The 14,256-nt window shown below is 44.6% G+C and overlaps 1 protein-coding gene across 1 annotated transcript in view; it reads right to left on the reverse strand.

Moving 5' to 3' along the window:
• TPO (thyroid peroxidase) overlaps positions 1-14,256 on the reverse strand; it is a 297,193-nt gene that overhangs the window by 187,003 nt on the left and 95,934 nt on the right.

The following is a 14,256-nucleotide window of genomic DNA, read 5'->3' on the forward strand; positions in this document are numbered from 1 at the left end:
TTGGACAAGGTTTTGAGGGAGTTCGTTGTGTCCCTCCCTGCGTACACGAGGGACACAATGGACTTCCTCAACAAAATAGACGCTCTCAACCTTGACCCAGAATGTATCCTGGGGAGCATTGATGTTGAGTCTTTATATAGCTCGATCCCTCATCAGTATGGCCTAAGGGCCATTGAGTATTTCTTGCGTACCAGAGGGATACAATATAATTCACATAACAGGTTCATCGTTAAGTTATTGGAATATACCCTTACCCATAACTTCTTTTTATTCAATTCTAAATTCTACCACCAGCTCAGGGGGACGGCGATGGGCAGTCCTTGCGCCCCAACCTATGCCAACCTCTTCCTGGGCTGGTGGGAGGATACTCATGTCTTCCCCGATCACGTCGTCTGGTGGTCCAGTAACATTCAGTTCTGGACCCACTTTATAGACGACGTGTTTGTTGTCTGGAAGGGAGAACTGACTGAATTCAAGCGATTTGTGTCCGACCTGAACAGAAATGAGATAGGACTCCGGTTCACCTCTGAACACAATCTCTCCAGTATTACCTTCCTGGATGTGAAAGTAACAAAAGTCGGCGATAGGCTATCGACAAACATATACAGGAAGATCACAGCCACTAATTCCCTCTTACACTGGACCAGCTACCACCCTACCCCTCTCAAACGGGGTATTCCAAGAGGTCAATACCTCCGGGTGCGTAGGAACTGCTCCAGTGATGAGTCTTCTTTTAGAGAGTCTAGGGCTCTACGGGACAGGTTTGTGGCTAGAGGCTATCCACAGCCTGTCCTGAACGATGCCTTTAAGCATGCAGCAACCAGGGATCGGAATGAACTATTAACCCCCAGAACTAGGATGACTCACTGCCCCCAACCGACCAGAATCATCTCTAACTTTGACGCTGCAAATTATGATGTGAAAAGAATCCTAGGCAAATACTGGCCCTTCCTGAGAATGGACCCTGACCTCTCTGAGATTGTTACAGACTACCCAGCCATCTCCTATAGAAGAGGTAGGAGTCTGAAGGATCGTTTAGTCTCGAGTCACTTCACACCACCTGCCAAGGTTGGTACCTGGCTTGACCGGAAACCCACGGGCATTTTTAAATGTGGAGGGTGCAAAGCGTGCGAGTTCCTGAATACCGCAAAAACAATCACAGGTTCGGTGACGGGGCAAACATTCTTGGTTCGTGACTTTATTAATTGCAGATTGAAGGGAGTTATTTATCTCTGTCAGTGTGCATGTCCCATGGACTATGTTGGAAAGACAACTAGGGAATTTAGAAGGAGAATTTTGGAGCATGTCAATGATGTAAGGAAACAGGAGGCCACACCTGTGGCGGTACACGTCAATGACATCCATGGAGGTGACCCTAGATCACTGAGCTTTACGGTACTTGAAATGGTACCTCCGTCTCCACGCGGGCGTGATTGGGATAGGAGGATCCTACAGAAGGACAGTGAATTGATCCATAGACTCCGGTCCCAATCCCCCCGCGGACTCAACGAAAGGCTTACTTTTTCATGCTTCTTGTGACCCCTGTGTTTGTCTTTTGATTAGGTCACTCACCCGTTTACCGACTTTTTGGCCTGTTGGCCTTTTGCATATCATAATCCATCTGGAATCTGTCTACATCCTTTAATCCCCTCTTCCCCTCCCCCCCCTTTTCCCTCCCTCTATTTCCCTTGTAATCTTGAGGCTCGTTTGACTTTTGTTGTCCTCATAACTGGGCTTGTTGTGTGAAACACCAGAACATTAAATATTGTATACAGTGAATATTATCAGTTTCGCTGATGTTATGACAAACCCCTGATTTATCATAACAGGTGGTTGTTGATATCGATGTTCGCAGCTATGTACTAGTTTCATTAGATGTCTTTCCCTCTCATGTTTCACCCCCCATATTTAATTATTTGCCCCCCCCCCCCTTCTTCCCTGGATCTGGACCAAATGTTATCATCCCTGCTAGCTTGATCATCTTTTATGGGGGTCTTTTTGATGCCATGAAATGATGTCCGAACTATATGAAGGATCTCTTGATATGTCTGTATCATAAATACTCAGATAGATTCCTAACTGCACTAATTATCATATGCATTTAGGTAACTTAAGTTATCCATAATTTAATGGAGATTAATTCATTGTCTCCTATACTCTAAGGTCCGTAATATGCTCTGCGATCTGACAGGATGGCATTAGGCGTGTGCCTTACCTGACCGCAGACCCTTACGGCCAGCTGATGCGTTCCATATTGAGATGCGCTCCATACTGGAACGCACAGACTACGTCATTTCCTTGGGCCACTTCCGTGTTGTGAGATCGCGGCGTGCGTTCCACAGTGGAACGCACGCTCTATTCAGAAGTATTAGATACAGCACCGATGCTTCCACCGGATATCCGGGTGTGCGTTCCACAGTGGAACGCACGCCCACATCGAAGGCCTTTTAACTCAATTATCTTCATTGGTACAGGTATATTCAGGGAATAGGTGATTGGGGTTGTGGATATATAAGGAGGGGCTGTCTCTGAGAGGTCTGACATTGGACCCTAGGAGGAGCAGAATTGAGGGAAGCACCATGACTGGCTCTAACTGTGAGTAATCCCTGCAAACATGTTCCTGGTACAGGAATAGGTCACTGCTATGTGTATGCTTTAATATACGTTTTCCGCCGTTCAGGAGAACCACAATGGACAGGCCACTTACCCTGTTTCCTGAGGTGATGTGAGGTAATTCAATAAACTTTATTCAGACACAAACAATATGACAAAGGTTAACAACTGTCATATCTATATAGCCTACAGGTGGCAGTAAACATGTTAACATGTATAACTCCTAACATCCTCCCTTTCTTGTGAAATCAAGTAATATATAACATAAGATGATTGGATACCACAATACATTCCAAAGGTGACAATGTTTTTTATAATGTATCTAGCATACAAAATCCTTATATCTTGTTGGTGTTCTAATAACCCTAGTTCTAGTACGTCTTAGTGTGGCAGGAGCTTCACATTGTTGCATATGATCATCCATCCCTGTTTCTTCGGGAGTTGTCTCATCTGGAGATGTACCTGGTGTAATCACTTCACTTATTTCAATGTCAGATTTGTCATCTGCAGTTCTCAGAAACTTCCTATTCCTTCTGTACAACTGTCCATTTGCTTCCACTTTATAAGATCGTGGAGCAACTTTCTCCAAACAAATACCTTGTCGCCAAATTTCATCTGTTGACGACGGCAATGGTTGTATTCGCACTGGCTGACCAATGCTTAGTTCAGGAAGTTCCTTGGCTCCTTTATCATAATATGCCTTTGCTTTTTTGCGTCTTTCAGTTAGGTTCTCGACCACTCCTTTTATAACCTTTGGAAACAGCAGTTTCTGAGCAGTCGGAAGTAAAGTCCTGGTCCTTCTTGACATTAGCCGTTGTACAGGACTACTGCTGGTGCCTTCTGATGGGGTATTTCTCCAGTCAAGAACCGCTTTCCAGATATCCTTGTCATCTCGTTTAGCTTTCTTTATGAGTGTTTTTGCTATTTTTACAGTAGCTTCAGCTTTACCGTTGGACTGAGTGTGATATGGGGATGATGTAAGATGTTCAAATTCCCACTCTCTACAAAATCGTGCAAACTCTGAGCTGACAAACTGTGGTCCGTTATCTGTAATTACAGAATCAGGGATTCCATGTCTGCTAAAATGTGCTTTGCAACAATCTATAATTGTTTTAGAGGTGGTATCAGAAACTAAATCAATTTCCCAGAAATCTGAATAATAATCAACAATTATTAAGTAATCTTGTCCTGTTAAGGAAAATAAGTCCATGCCTAGTTTGCTCCAGGGTAGAGTGGGCAATTTGTGAGTCATCAGAGGTTCTTTTGTTTGTTTATGCATATACTCATTGCAAGTGTTACAGTTCTTTATTGCCTCTATAATCTCTGGGCCCATGTGTGGCCAAAAGATGACATCCTTGGCCTTGCGAAGGCATGCTTCTATTCCTAAGTGGCTAGAATGAGTCCTCGCAATCATTTCTGGGCGCATGTTTTTTGGTATGATGACTCTGTGTCCTTTATACAGAATTCCATTTTGTATGCTTATCTCATCTCTAAAGCCCCAGTAGTCCCTGATACAAATCGGTATTTTTTCTTTTTGGTCTGGCCATCCTGTAAGAACAGTAGTTTATAATGCTTGCAAGACTTCATCTTGTTCTGTGAACTTCTGAATTTGTTGTAGGCGCAAATCAGACACTCTTAGATATTCTGCAAAGTTTATCTCTTCCAGTTCCTTAGAAAAGGCATCCTCTGATTGCATCAAGAAAATCTCATAGGGGGCGTGGTCTGGCTGCTGAGGCGCGCGGATGTAGTGTGCTGCAGCTCCGGAGTTAGCACTACACCCAGCGACCTAAAAAAGCGACAAAACCCATGGTGAACACACCAAAACCAGACAGACAAGGCACCGAACATTCCCTGAGCATGACCGGGAGAAAAAGAAAGGGACAGAAACACCCGCAACTGACGAAGTTTTACTTCACCCGAGAGGCGGGAAGATCCCAAGATGGCGCCGGGGAGGAGAACGCTGCGGACAGCGACAAAGAGGAAGACGCCCAAGCAGCTAGTCACCCAAACTATGTGGAAGAACTTACCACACCGAAATCCCCAAGACCTGCACCCGGAATCAGAGATTCACATATCGGGCAAGAGGGAGCCTGCGGCACAGCAGCGGGAGGTCGGCCACATGGGAGAGAAGCGACTTCGGAAGCAGAGGAATCCCTGCACTCCACTCCTCTGAAAGGCTCTCCTGAGGAAGGGATAGCTGGCGCAGGTACTCTAAGATCTAATGGGGACTCACAGGTTATGGGGGAAGCAGAAATTTTAGCAATGCCAGTAGCTAACATAGCCCTGACAGACACCGCCATGAGAGACATGCTTTTAGTACAGAGACGCTCTTTCCTGCATGACATGCGTTTGATAGTGGCGCCCTTGAGTAAAGTGGGTGGAGGAGCTTGGGGCCAGAACAGACCATCTGGAACGCAAATTTGGGGAGTTTGCAGGCTCTCATAACGACCTTATAGATGCTCATTATGCCCTGGAGAACGAGGTGGAGGCCTTAAAAAGCAAATTGGCGGATCTAGAGGATCGTAGCAGACGCAACAATATTAAACTAAGGGGCATCCCAGAAAATGTGGGGGCCAAAGATATTCCTCTATATGTTAAAGAACTGATCAATGCGTTCTGCCCCACTGCAAATGAAGGAGATTTAGAGATCGACAGGGCACACAGAGTCCCGCGTCCAGACAAATGGATGATCTGTGCCAAGGGGATGTTCTTGCTAGAGTTCATTTCTACACTGTAAAGGAGCAGCTGATGTCTTCCGCCAGAAAAAATGGTGGTCTCCTGCACCGTATCACAAAATATCTCTATATGCTGACCTGTCGGCTACTACGCTTAGGCAAAGAAGGGCCTGATCCCATCACATCTGCTTACAAAAAGCCAAAATCCAGTATAGGTGGGGGTTCCCTGTACGCCTTCTAATTTATCACCATGGGAGAACTGTCTGCTATTAAAACAGTGGAGGAAGGAAGAAAATTCTGCAGAGCTGGGACATTCCTATTGATCCGCAGATGGAACAGCGCCGGGGTCATCCTGAGAAAATCCGGAGAGATTGGGACACTGCCAGTTGAAGAGGCTCACCAAGGGTGGTCTAATCTTTAGTGCAAATGGCGGAGAGGTGATCCGCCGAACAGGCTATTACCGACGGCTTCCAGACGGGACTTTGATACCCCAAGTTATTTAGGTTCACGTGGAGCCTGTTGGTTCTCACGAATATACCTACAGGTTATGTTTTTGGTTACATATTATTATTATTATTTTTAGCTTTTTTTAGCAATGATATGGGAAGATACGTCCATGAATGATGTTAAACTTATGCCTGTACTATGCTCCACCATCTTCGTACTATGGCTGCAGGCGCGCTGGCTGGGAGGCGTCTTGCACCTTCTTTACAGTTTACTGTGCGACTTTCATACCTTGCGTTTTAAATTGCTTCATTATGGTAATAACCTTTGCAAGTATTAATGCTAATGGTTTGAATAGCCCAATGCGCAGATCGCATTTGTGGAGGGAGGTCAGATCCCTTAATTGTGATGTATTGGGAATACAAGAAACCCATTTGATAGAAAAGGATGCACACAGATTACAAAACAATCAGTTCCCCTATATTTTTCAAGCCCATTCTAACTCCAAAACTAGGGGAGTGCTAATAGCTATAAAAAATACCCTGGCATTCACATTGATAGAACATGTAAGTGACTCAGCAGGTAGATATGTAATGCTGATATGCACCTTGAACAACTTCCCCTTTACTCTGGTATCGATATACGCCCCTAACAAAGGCCAAACGAGATTTGTGAGGCAAGTATTAAAAATAGTCAACAGGAAAAAGAAGGGACAATTACTGATATTTGGAGATTTCAATTTGACTGTAGACCCTGAAATAGACTCGACATCCTCCTCCTGCAGATCAGTTCAGTCTTTAAGCGATGTTATTTGGAAGGCGGAGTTGTTTGACGTATAGCGTATTAGGCATCCTGCAGATAGAGAGTTCACGTTCCATTCAGGGGTACATAATGTATACTCTCGTATAGATATGTTCTGGGGAGACAGGATGACGTTACCTAGAGTGATGGAAGCGGAGATAGGGCAGATTAAATGGTCTGACCATGCTGCTATTACAGTGAAAATATCAGAGGATAACAACTATTCCTCAAAATATCTCTGGAGGAGCAATCCATACTATTGTCTTGTCCACAGCATGGTCAGCGCATTGAATCGGATTTGAAAGAATTCTTCCTTCTTAACAAGCAAGATACTACCAACCCTGCGATATTGTGGAACGCCCATAAGGCGTGTATCAGAGGGTCATTCATACAACAAGGGGCGGTGAGAAAAAGGAAACTAGAAGAGGCCATGTCACAAATGCTCACAAAATTAAAATTATTGGAAGAAAGGAACAAAAATGACCCCTCCCCCCCCCAATGCAGAGGCACTAAAACAAATTAGGCAAGAGTTAAGGAACCATATGCTAGACTCTTATGAGAAGGGTCTTAGGAGAACCAAGGCAAAATACTATTCTCAAGGGAATAAGGCGGGGAAACTCCTGGCGGCTAGCTTAAAGGCCAAAAGAACAAAAAGTAGGATACATTACCTTCTACACCCCAAAACACAAACCAAATTGTACGCCCCACAGGACATAGCAGAAGGCTTCCAGTCATATTACCATGACTTATATAATCTAAGGAACTCCATACCTACTTCTCCAATCTTGAAAGACATGGTAAGTAGATATCTCAGTTCCCTAAATCTACCTACATTAACTGATACTCAACTCCAATTCCTTAATACCCCGATAACAGAGGAGGAGATTGTGAAAGTGATTAAATCTTTGCCCCAAGATAAGGCCCCCGGCCCAGACGGCTTTGCAAGCCATTACTACAAAAAGTTTGTGCATATACTGAGCCCCTTCCTGAAAGATTTTTGTCAACATGCCTTGTCCTCTGGAAATTTCCCTAAGGAGAACTTACAAGCAATCATTATTACTTTACCTAAACCAGGTAAAACGGCGGACAGACCGCAAAATTTCAGGCCCATATCGCTATTAAACCAGGACATAAAAATATACGCCAAACTCCTGGCTCTTAGGATAGCCACAATACTCCCTTCTATAATTCACAAGGATCAGACAGGTTTTGTCCCAACTCGCCAATCCTACTTTAATACTAGAAGAATGCTGGGCATATTCCACCAAGTCAGGCAACAAAACACCCCTTTATTGGTGCTGGCCTTGGATGCCGAGAAGGCATTTGACCGAATTAGGTGGTCGTTTGCCTTCTCGGTGCTCTCGGCTATGGGATTCAGTGGCCCTATCATATCCGCGATTGGGGCCTTATACAATGACCCCACAGCTAGTGTTTATGTCAATGGAGCCCTGTCAAAGATGTTCGAGCTGACCAACGGTACCAGACAGGGCTGCCCATTGTCGCCTCTGATTTTCATTATAGCAATGGAACCACTAGCTCAGGCGATTAGATTGGACCCATCAGTTTCAGGGATTAAAATTGGAGGACAAGAGCATGTAATTTCGCTCTACTCGGATGATGTATTGCTGTCATTATCTAGCCTAGAAAAATCATTAGCAGCGGTTATGAACCAAATAGAATTATATGGCAATCTTTCATATTACCACCTTAATTCCTCCAAAACACAAGCACTGCCGATACATGTCCCAAACACTCTGATACAATCTTTCAAAGACAAATGGGACTTTGACTGGTGCACAGACAGTATCCAAAATCTGGGCACTAGCATGTCTGCATCAATGTCAAAACTATACGACCTTAACTATGAATCCCTATTGGCAAAAGTAGGTAAAGACATAGAAGAGTTCCATAAACATGAAACTTCATGGTTAGGAAGGATTGCGGCCTTTAAAATGTTCATACTTCCTCGCTTCTTGTATATATACCGCACGGTCCCAATTTTGCTGCCAAAAAGGTTCTTTAGAAAGGTGCAACAAATACTCTCCAAATATATTTGGAGAAATAAGAGGCCGAGGATAGCAAGTAGTATAATTCAGAGACCCCGGGCAATGGGTGGTCTGGCGGTCCCAGACATGGAACGATATTATATTGCCACGTTAGTGTCCATGCTTAGGAGTTGGTACAAAGAAAAGGTCGAGATTCCCTGGGTTCAAGTGGAGCAAGCGCAAGCAGCACCCTTTACCTTACCAGACTTAGTGTATATACCTTTCTGGGATATTCAGACCCCTAAAAACTTAAACCCAGTAATTTGGGCATCGGTGATGGCATGGAAACAGTTCCATAATATGAATGGAGAGGGGTATAAGCCAAAATTATCTTCAATTCCATTCTCTCTGATCAGAGCATTACTCCCACATGCGGATCTTTCAGAATGGAACATAGAGGTCAAAAGCAATATAGAATGGCTTTTTGAAAATGGGACGATGAAGTCTTTCCAAACCCTGCAGAACCAATTGCTGATACCCAAATCAGATTTCTTTAAGTACTTACAAATTTGGCATTTGGTACAATCACTAATTCCATCAAAGGTGAGATGTAGTCAAGAAGGGATGTTGTACCTTTCTGGAGAATCAAAGGAATCAAAAAGTTGTATGAATCATTACTCCAACCAACACAATTCAGGAAGTCTCACCCTATGCGTAAATGGGAAAGCTCCCTGAACATCACTATAGCAGAAAATGATTGGCAAAAAACAATAAAAATGATCAACTCCCACTTACATTGCTCTAGCCATGTGGAATCGGCTTTAAAAACTATCCTACAATGGTATTACACCCCTGAAAGATTATGCCACATGTATGTAGGGGTGTCAGGGGATTGTTGGAGGGGATGTGGAGGGAGGGGTACACTATGATCTCTAAGTACTGGGAAGAATGTGAGGAACTGTTGAACAAGCTGCTCCAAAGGAAGCTTAAGTGGACGCCACAACTTGCCCTACTTCTAATTGGAGTGACACATCTTCCGGTGGAAGATAGGAAATTGGTAAGGTGTTATATGTGTTCTAGCAATAACTAATGATACTGCAGAGATGGAAATCCCAGGAAAACACCTAGGTTAAAAGATTTGATATCAACTATCAATAACACAGTTGCTATATGAGAAAATCATAGCTTTAGGGAATGGTTCTTCCAAATATTTCAAAACAGTGGCAGTTGTGGAAACTTCTAGTTATTGTGTCAAGGGATAGTGAGCAGATAGTTCAGAGTTGATTGAAGTGCGTCCTCAACAAGTGGGGGCATGTAGTTGCGCAAAGGACTACCAATAAATGTACCCCATGAGTAAAAGGGAGTATTTCCATTAGTTAAAACAAAAGGAAGACTCTGCAAATGTTAATTGGAAGAGGTGGATATTCAATTCAATTGATAAGGATGAAAACACATATGTACAAGGCTATATGGTGAAATATCAATCATTACATGGCGGAATACTGGCACCAAACGTGGATGATGTCTAAAATATTCAATGCTTTAATTGTAAAAACTGTTATGTTTATACGGTTAGTTGTTGTTTTTATAACTGACTGTTGGAGAGCAGATTGTACTGCGACTTTATTGTAATGTGTATTACTTAACCTCTTCCCGCAACTGTAACGCCGAAAGGCGTCATTGCGGCGGCTCCCCCAGGCTACGCTAACGCCAATAGGCGTCATCTCGCTGTGAGCCGAGATTTCCTGTCCTGAACGCGCGCACACAGGCGCGCGCGCTCACAGGAAACGGAAGGTAAGAGAGTTGATCTCCAGCCTGCCAGCGGCGATCGTTCGCTGGCAGGCTGGAGATGTGTTTTTTTTAACCCTAAACAGGTATATTAGACGCTGTTTTGGATAACAGCGTCTAATATACCTGCTACATGGTCCTTGGTGGTCCCCTTTGTTTGGATCGACACCAGAGGACACAGGTAGCTCAGTAAAAGTAGCACCAGCACCACTACACTACACTACACACCCCCCCCCCGTCACTTATTAACCCCTTATTAGCCCCCTGATCACCCATGATCACCCCATATAGACTCCCTGATCACCCCCTGTCATTGATTACCCCCCTGTCATTGATCACCCCCCTGTAAAGCTCCATTCAGACGTCCGCATGATTTTTACGGATCACTGATAGATGGATCGGATCCGCCAATACGCATCCGGACGTCTGAAGGAAGCCTTAAAGGGGCGTGATCAATGACTGTGGTGATCACCCCATATAGACTCCCTGATCACCCCCCCTGTCATTGATTACCCCCCTGTCATTGATTACCCCCCTGTAAAGCTCCATTAAGACGTCCGCATGATTTTTACGGATCCACTGATAGATGGATCGGATCCGCAAAACGCATCCGGACGTCTGAATGAAGCCTTACAGGGGCATGATCAATGACTGTGGTGATCACCCCATATAGACTCCCTGATCACCCCCCTGTAAAGCTCCATTCAGATGTCCGCATGATTTTTACGGATGCACTGATAGATGGATCGGATCCGCAAAACGCATCCGGACGTCTGAATGAAGCCTTACTGGGGCGTGATCAATGATTGTGGTGATCACCCCAATATAGACCTCCCTGATCCACCCCCCCTGTCAATTGATTACACCCCTGTCTTTGATCACCCCCCTGTAAGGCTCCATTCAGATGTACAGCCATGATTTTTACGGAATGCACTGATAGATGGCATCGGAATCCGCAAACGCATACAGACGTCTGAATGAAGCCTTACAGGGCATGATCAATGACTGTGGTGATCACCCCCATGTCATTGATACCCCCCTGTAAAGCTCCATTCAGATGTCCGCATGAATTTTTACGGAATGCACTGATAGATGTACGGATCCGCCCAAACGCATCCGGAAGTCTGAATGAAGCCATACAGGGGCAGTGATCAATGACTGTGGTTATCACCCCATATAGACTCCCTGATCACCCCCCTGTCATTGATTACACCCCTGTCATTGATCACCCCCTGTAAAGCTCCATTTCAGTTGTCCGCATGATTTTACGGATCCATTGATAGATGGATCGGATCCGCAAAACGCATCCGGACGTCTGAATGAAGCCTTACAGGGGCATGATCAATGACTGTGGTGATCACCCCATATAGACTCCCTGATCACCCCCTGTCATTGATTACCCCCCTGTCATTGATTACCCCCTGTAAAGCTCCATTCAGATGTCCGCATGATTTTACGGATCCACTGATAGATGGATCGGATCGCAAAACGCATCCGGACGTCTGAATGAAGCCTTACAGGGGCGTGATCAATGACTGTGGTGATCACCCCATATAGACTCCCTGATCACCCCCCTGTCATTGATTACCCCCCTGTCATTGATTACCCCCCTGTAAAGCTCCATTCAGATGTCCGCATGATTTTTACGGATCCACTGATAGATGGATCGGATCCGCAAAACGCATCCGGACGTCTGAATGAAGCCTTACAGGGGCGTGATCAATGACTGTGGTGATCACCCCATATAGACTCCCTGATCACCCCCCTGTCATTGATTACCCCCCTGTAAAGCTCCATTCAGATGTCCGCATGATTTTTACGGATGCACTGATAGATGGATCGGATCCGTCTAAACGCATACGGACGTCTGAATGAAGCCTTACACGGGCGTGATCAATGACTGTGGTTATCACCCCATATAGACTCCCTGATCACCCCCTGTCATTGATCACCCCCCTGTCATTGATCACCCCCCCCCTGTCATTGATCACCCCCCTGTCATTGATCACCCCCCTGTCATTGATCACCCACCCCTGTCATTGATCACCCCCCCTGTCATTGGTCCCCCCCCCTGTCATTGATCACCCCCCCCTGTCATTGATCACCCCCCCTGTCATTGATCACCCCCCCTGTCATTGATCACCCCCCCTGTCATTGATCACCCCCCCTGTCATTGATCCCCCCCCCCTCTGTCATTGATTACCCCCCTGTCATTGATCACCCCCCCTGTCATTGATCACCCCCCCTGTCATTGATCACCCCTCTGTAAGGCTCCATTCAGACATTTTTTTGGCCCAAGTTAGCGGAATTATTATTTTTTTTTTCTTACAAAGTCTCATATTCCACTAACTTGTGTCAAAAAATGAAATCTCACATGAACTCACCATACCCCTCACGGAAACCAAATGCGTAAAATTTTTTAGACATTTATATTCCAGACTTCTTCTCACGCTTTAGGGCCCCTAGAATGCCAGGGCAGTATAAATACCCCACATGTGACCCCATTTCGGAAAGAAGACACCCCCAGGTATTCCGTGGGGGCATATTGAGTCCATGAAAGATTGAAATTTTTGTCCCAAGTTAGCGGAAAGGGAGACTTTGTGAGAAAAAAATTAAAAAATATCAATTTCCGCTAACTTGTGCCAAAAAAAAAAATTTCTATGAACTCGCCATGCCCCTCATTGAATACCTTGGGGTGTCTTCTTTCCAAAATGGGGTCACATGTGGGGTATTTATACTGCCCTGGCATTCTAGGGGCCCCAAAGCGTGAGAAGAAGTCTGGTATCCAAATGTCTAAAAATGCCCTCCTAAAAGGAATTTGGGCACCTTTGCGCATCTAGCTGCAATAAAGTGTCACACATCTGGTATCGCCGTACTCCAGGAGAAGTTGGGGAATGTGTTTTGGGGTGTCATTTTACATATACCCATGCTGGGTGAGAGAAATATCTTGGTCAAATGCCAACTTTGTATAAAAAAATGGGAAAAGTTGTCTTTTGCCAAGATATTTCTCTCACCCAGCAAGGGTATATGTAAAATGACACCCCAAAACACATTCCCCAACTTCTCCTGAATACGGCGATACCACATGTGTGACACTTTTTTGCAGCCTAGGTGGGCAAAAGGGGCCATATTCCAAAGAGCACCTTTAGGATTTCACAGGTCATTTACCTACTTACCACACATTAGGGCCCCTGGAAAATGCCAGGGCAGTATAACTACCCCACAAGTGACCCCATTTTGGAAAGAAGACACCCAAGGTATTCCGTGAGGGGCATGGCAAGTTCCCTAGAATTTTTTATTTTTTGTCACAAGTTAGTGGAAAATGCAGATTTTTTTTTTTTTTTTTTTCATACAAAGTCTCATATTCACTAACTTGTGACAAAAAATAAAAACTTCCATGAACTCACTATGCCCATCAGCGAATACCTTGGGGTCTCTTCTTTCCAAAATGGGGTCACTTGTGGGGTAGTTATACTGCCCTGCATTCTAGGGGCCCAAATGTGTGGTAAGGAGTTGAAATCAAATTCTGTAAAAAATGACCTGTGAAATCGAAAGGTGCTCTTTGGAATATGGGCCCCTTTGGCCCTCCTAGCTGCAAAAAAGTGTCACACATCTGGTATCCCCGTACTCAGGAGAAGGTGGGGAATGTGTTTTGGGGTGTCATTTTACATATACCCCTGCTGGGTGAGAGAAATATCTTGGCAAAAGACAACTTTTCCATTTTTTTATACAAAGTTGGCATTTGACCAAGATATTTATCTCACCCAGCATGGGTATATGTAAAAAGACACCCCAAAACACATTCCTCAACTTCTCCTGATACAGAGATACCAGATGTGTGACACTTTTTTGCAGCCTAGGTGGGCAAAGGGGCCCATATTCAAAGAGCACCTTTCGGATTTCACAGGTCATTTTTTACAGAATTTGATTTCAAACTCCTTACCACACAT

The sequence above is a fragment of the Bufo bufo genome, chromosome 4 (assembly GCF_905171765.1).
Source record: "Bufo bufo chromosome 4, aBufBuf1.1, whole genome shotgun sequence".
In the NCBI taxonomy this organism is placed as follows: Eukaryota; Metazoa; Chordata; class Amphibia; order Anura; family Bufonidae; genus Bufo; species Bufo bufo.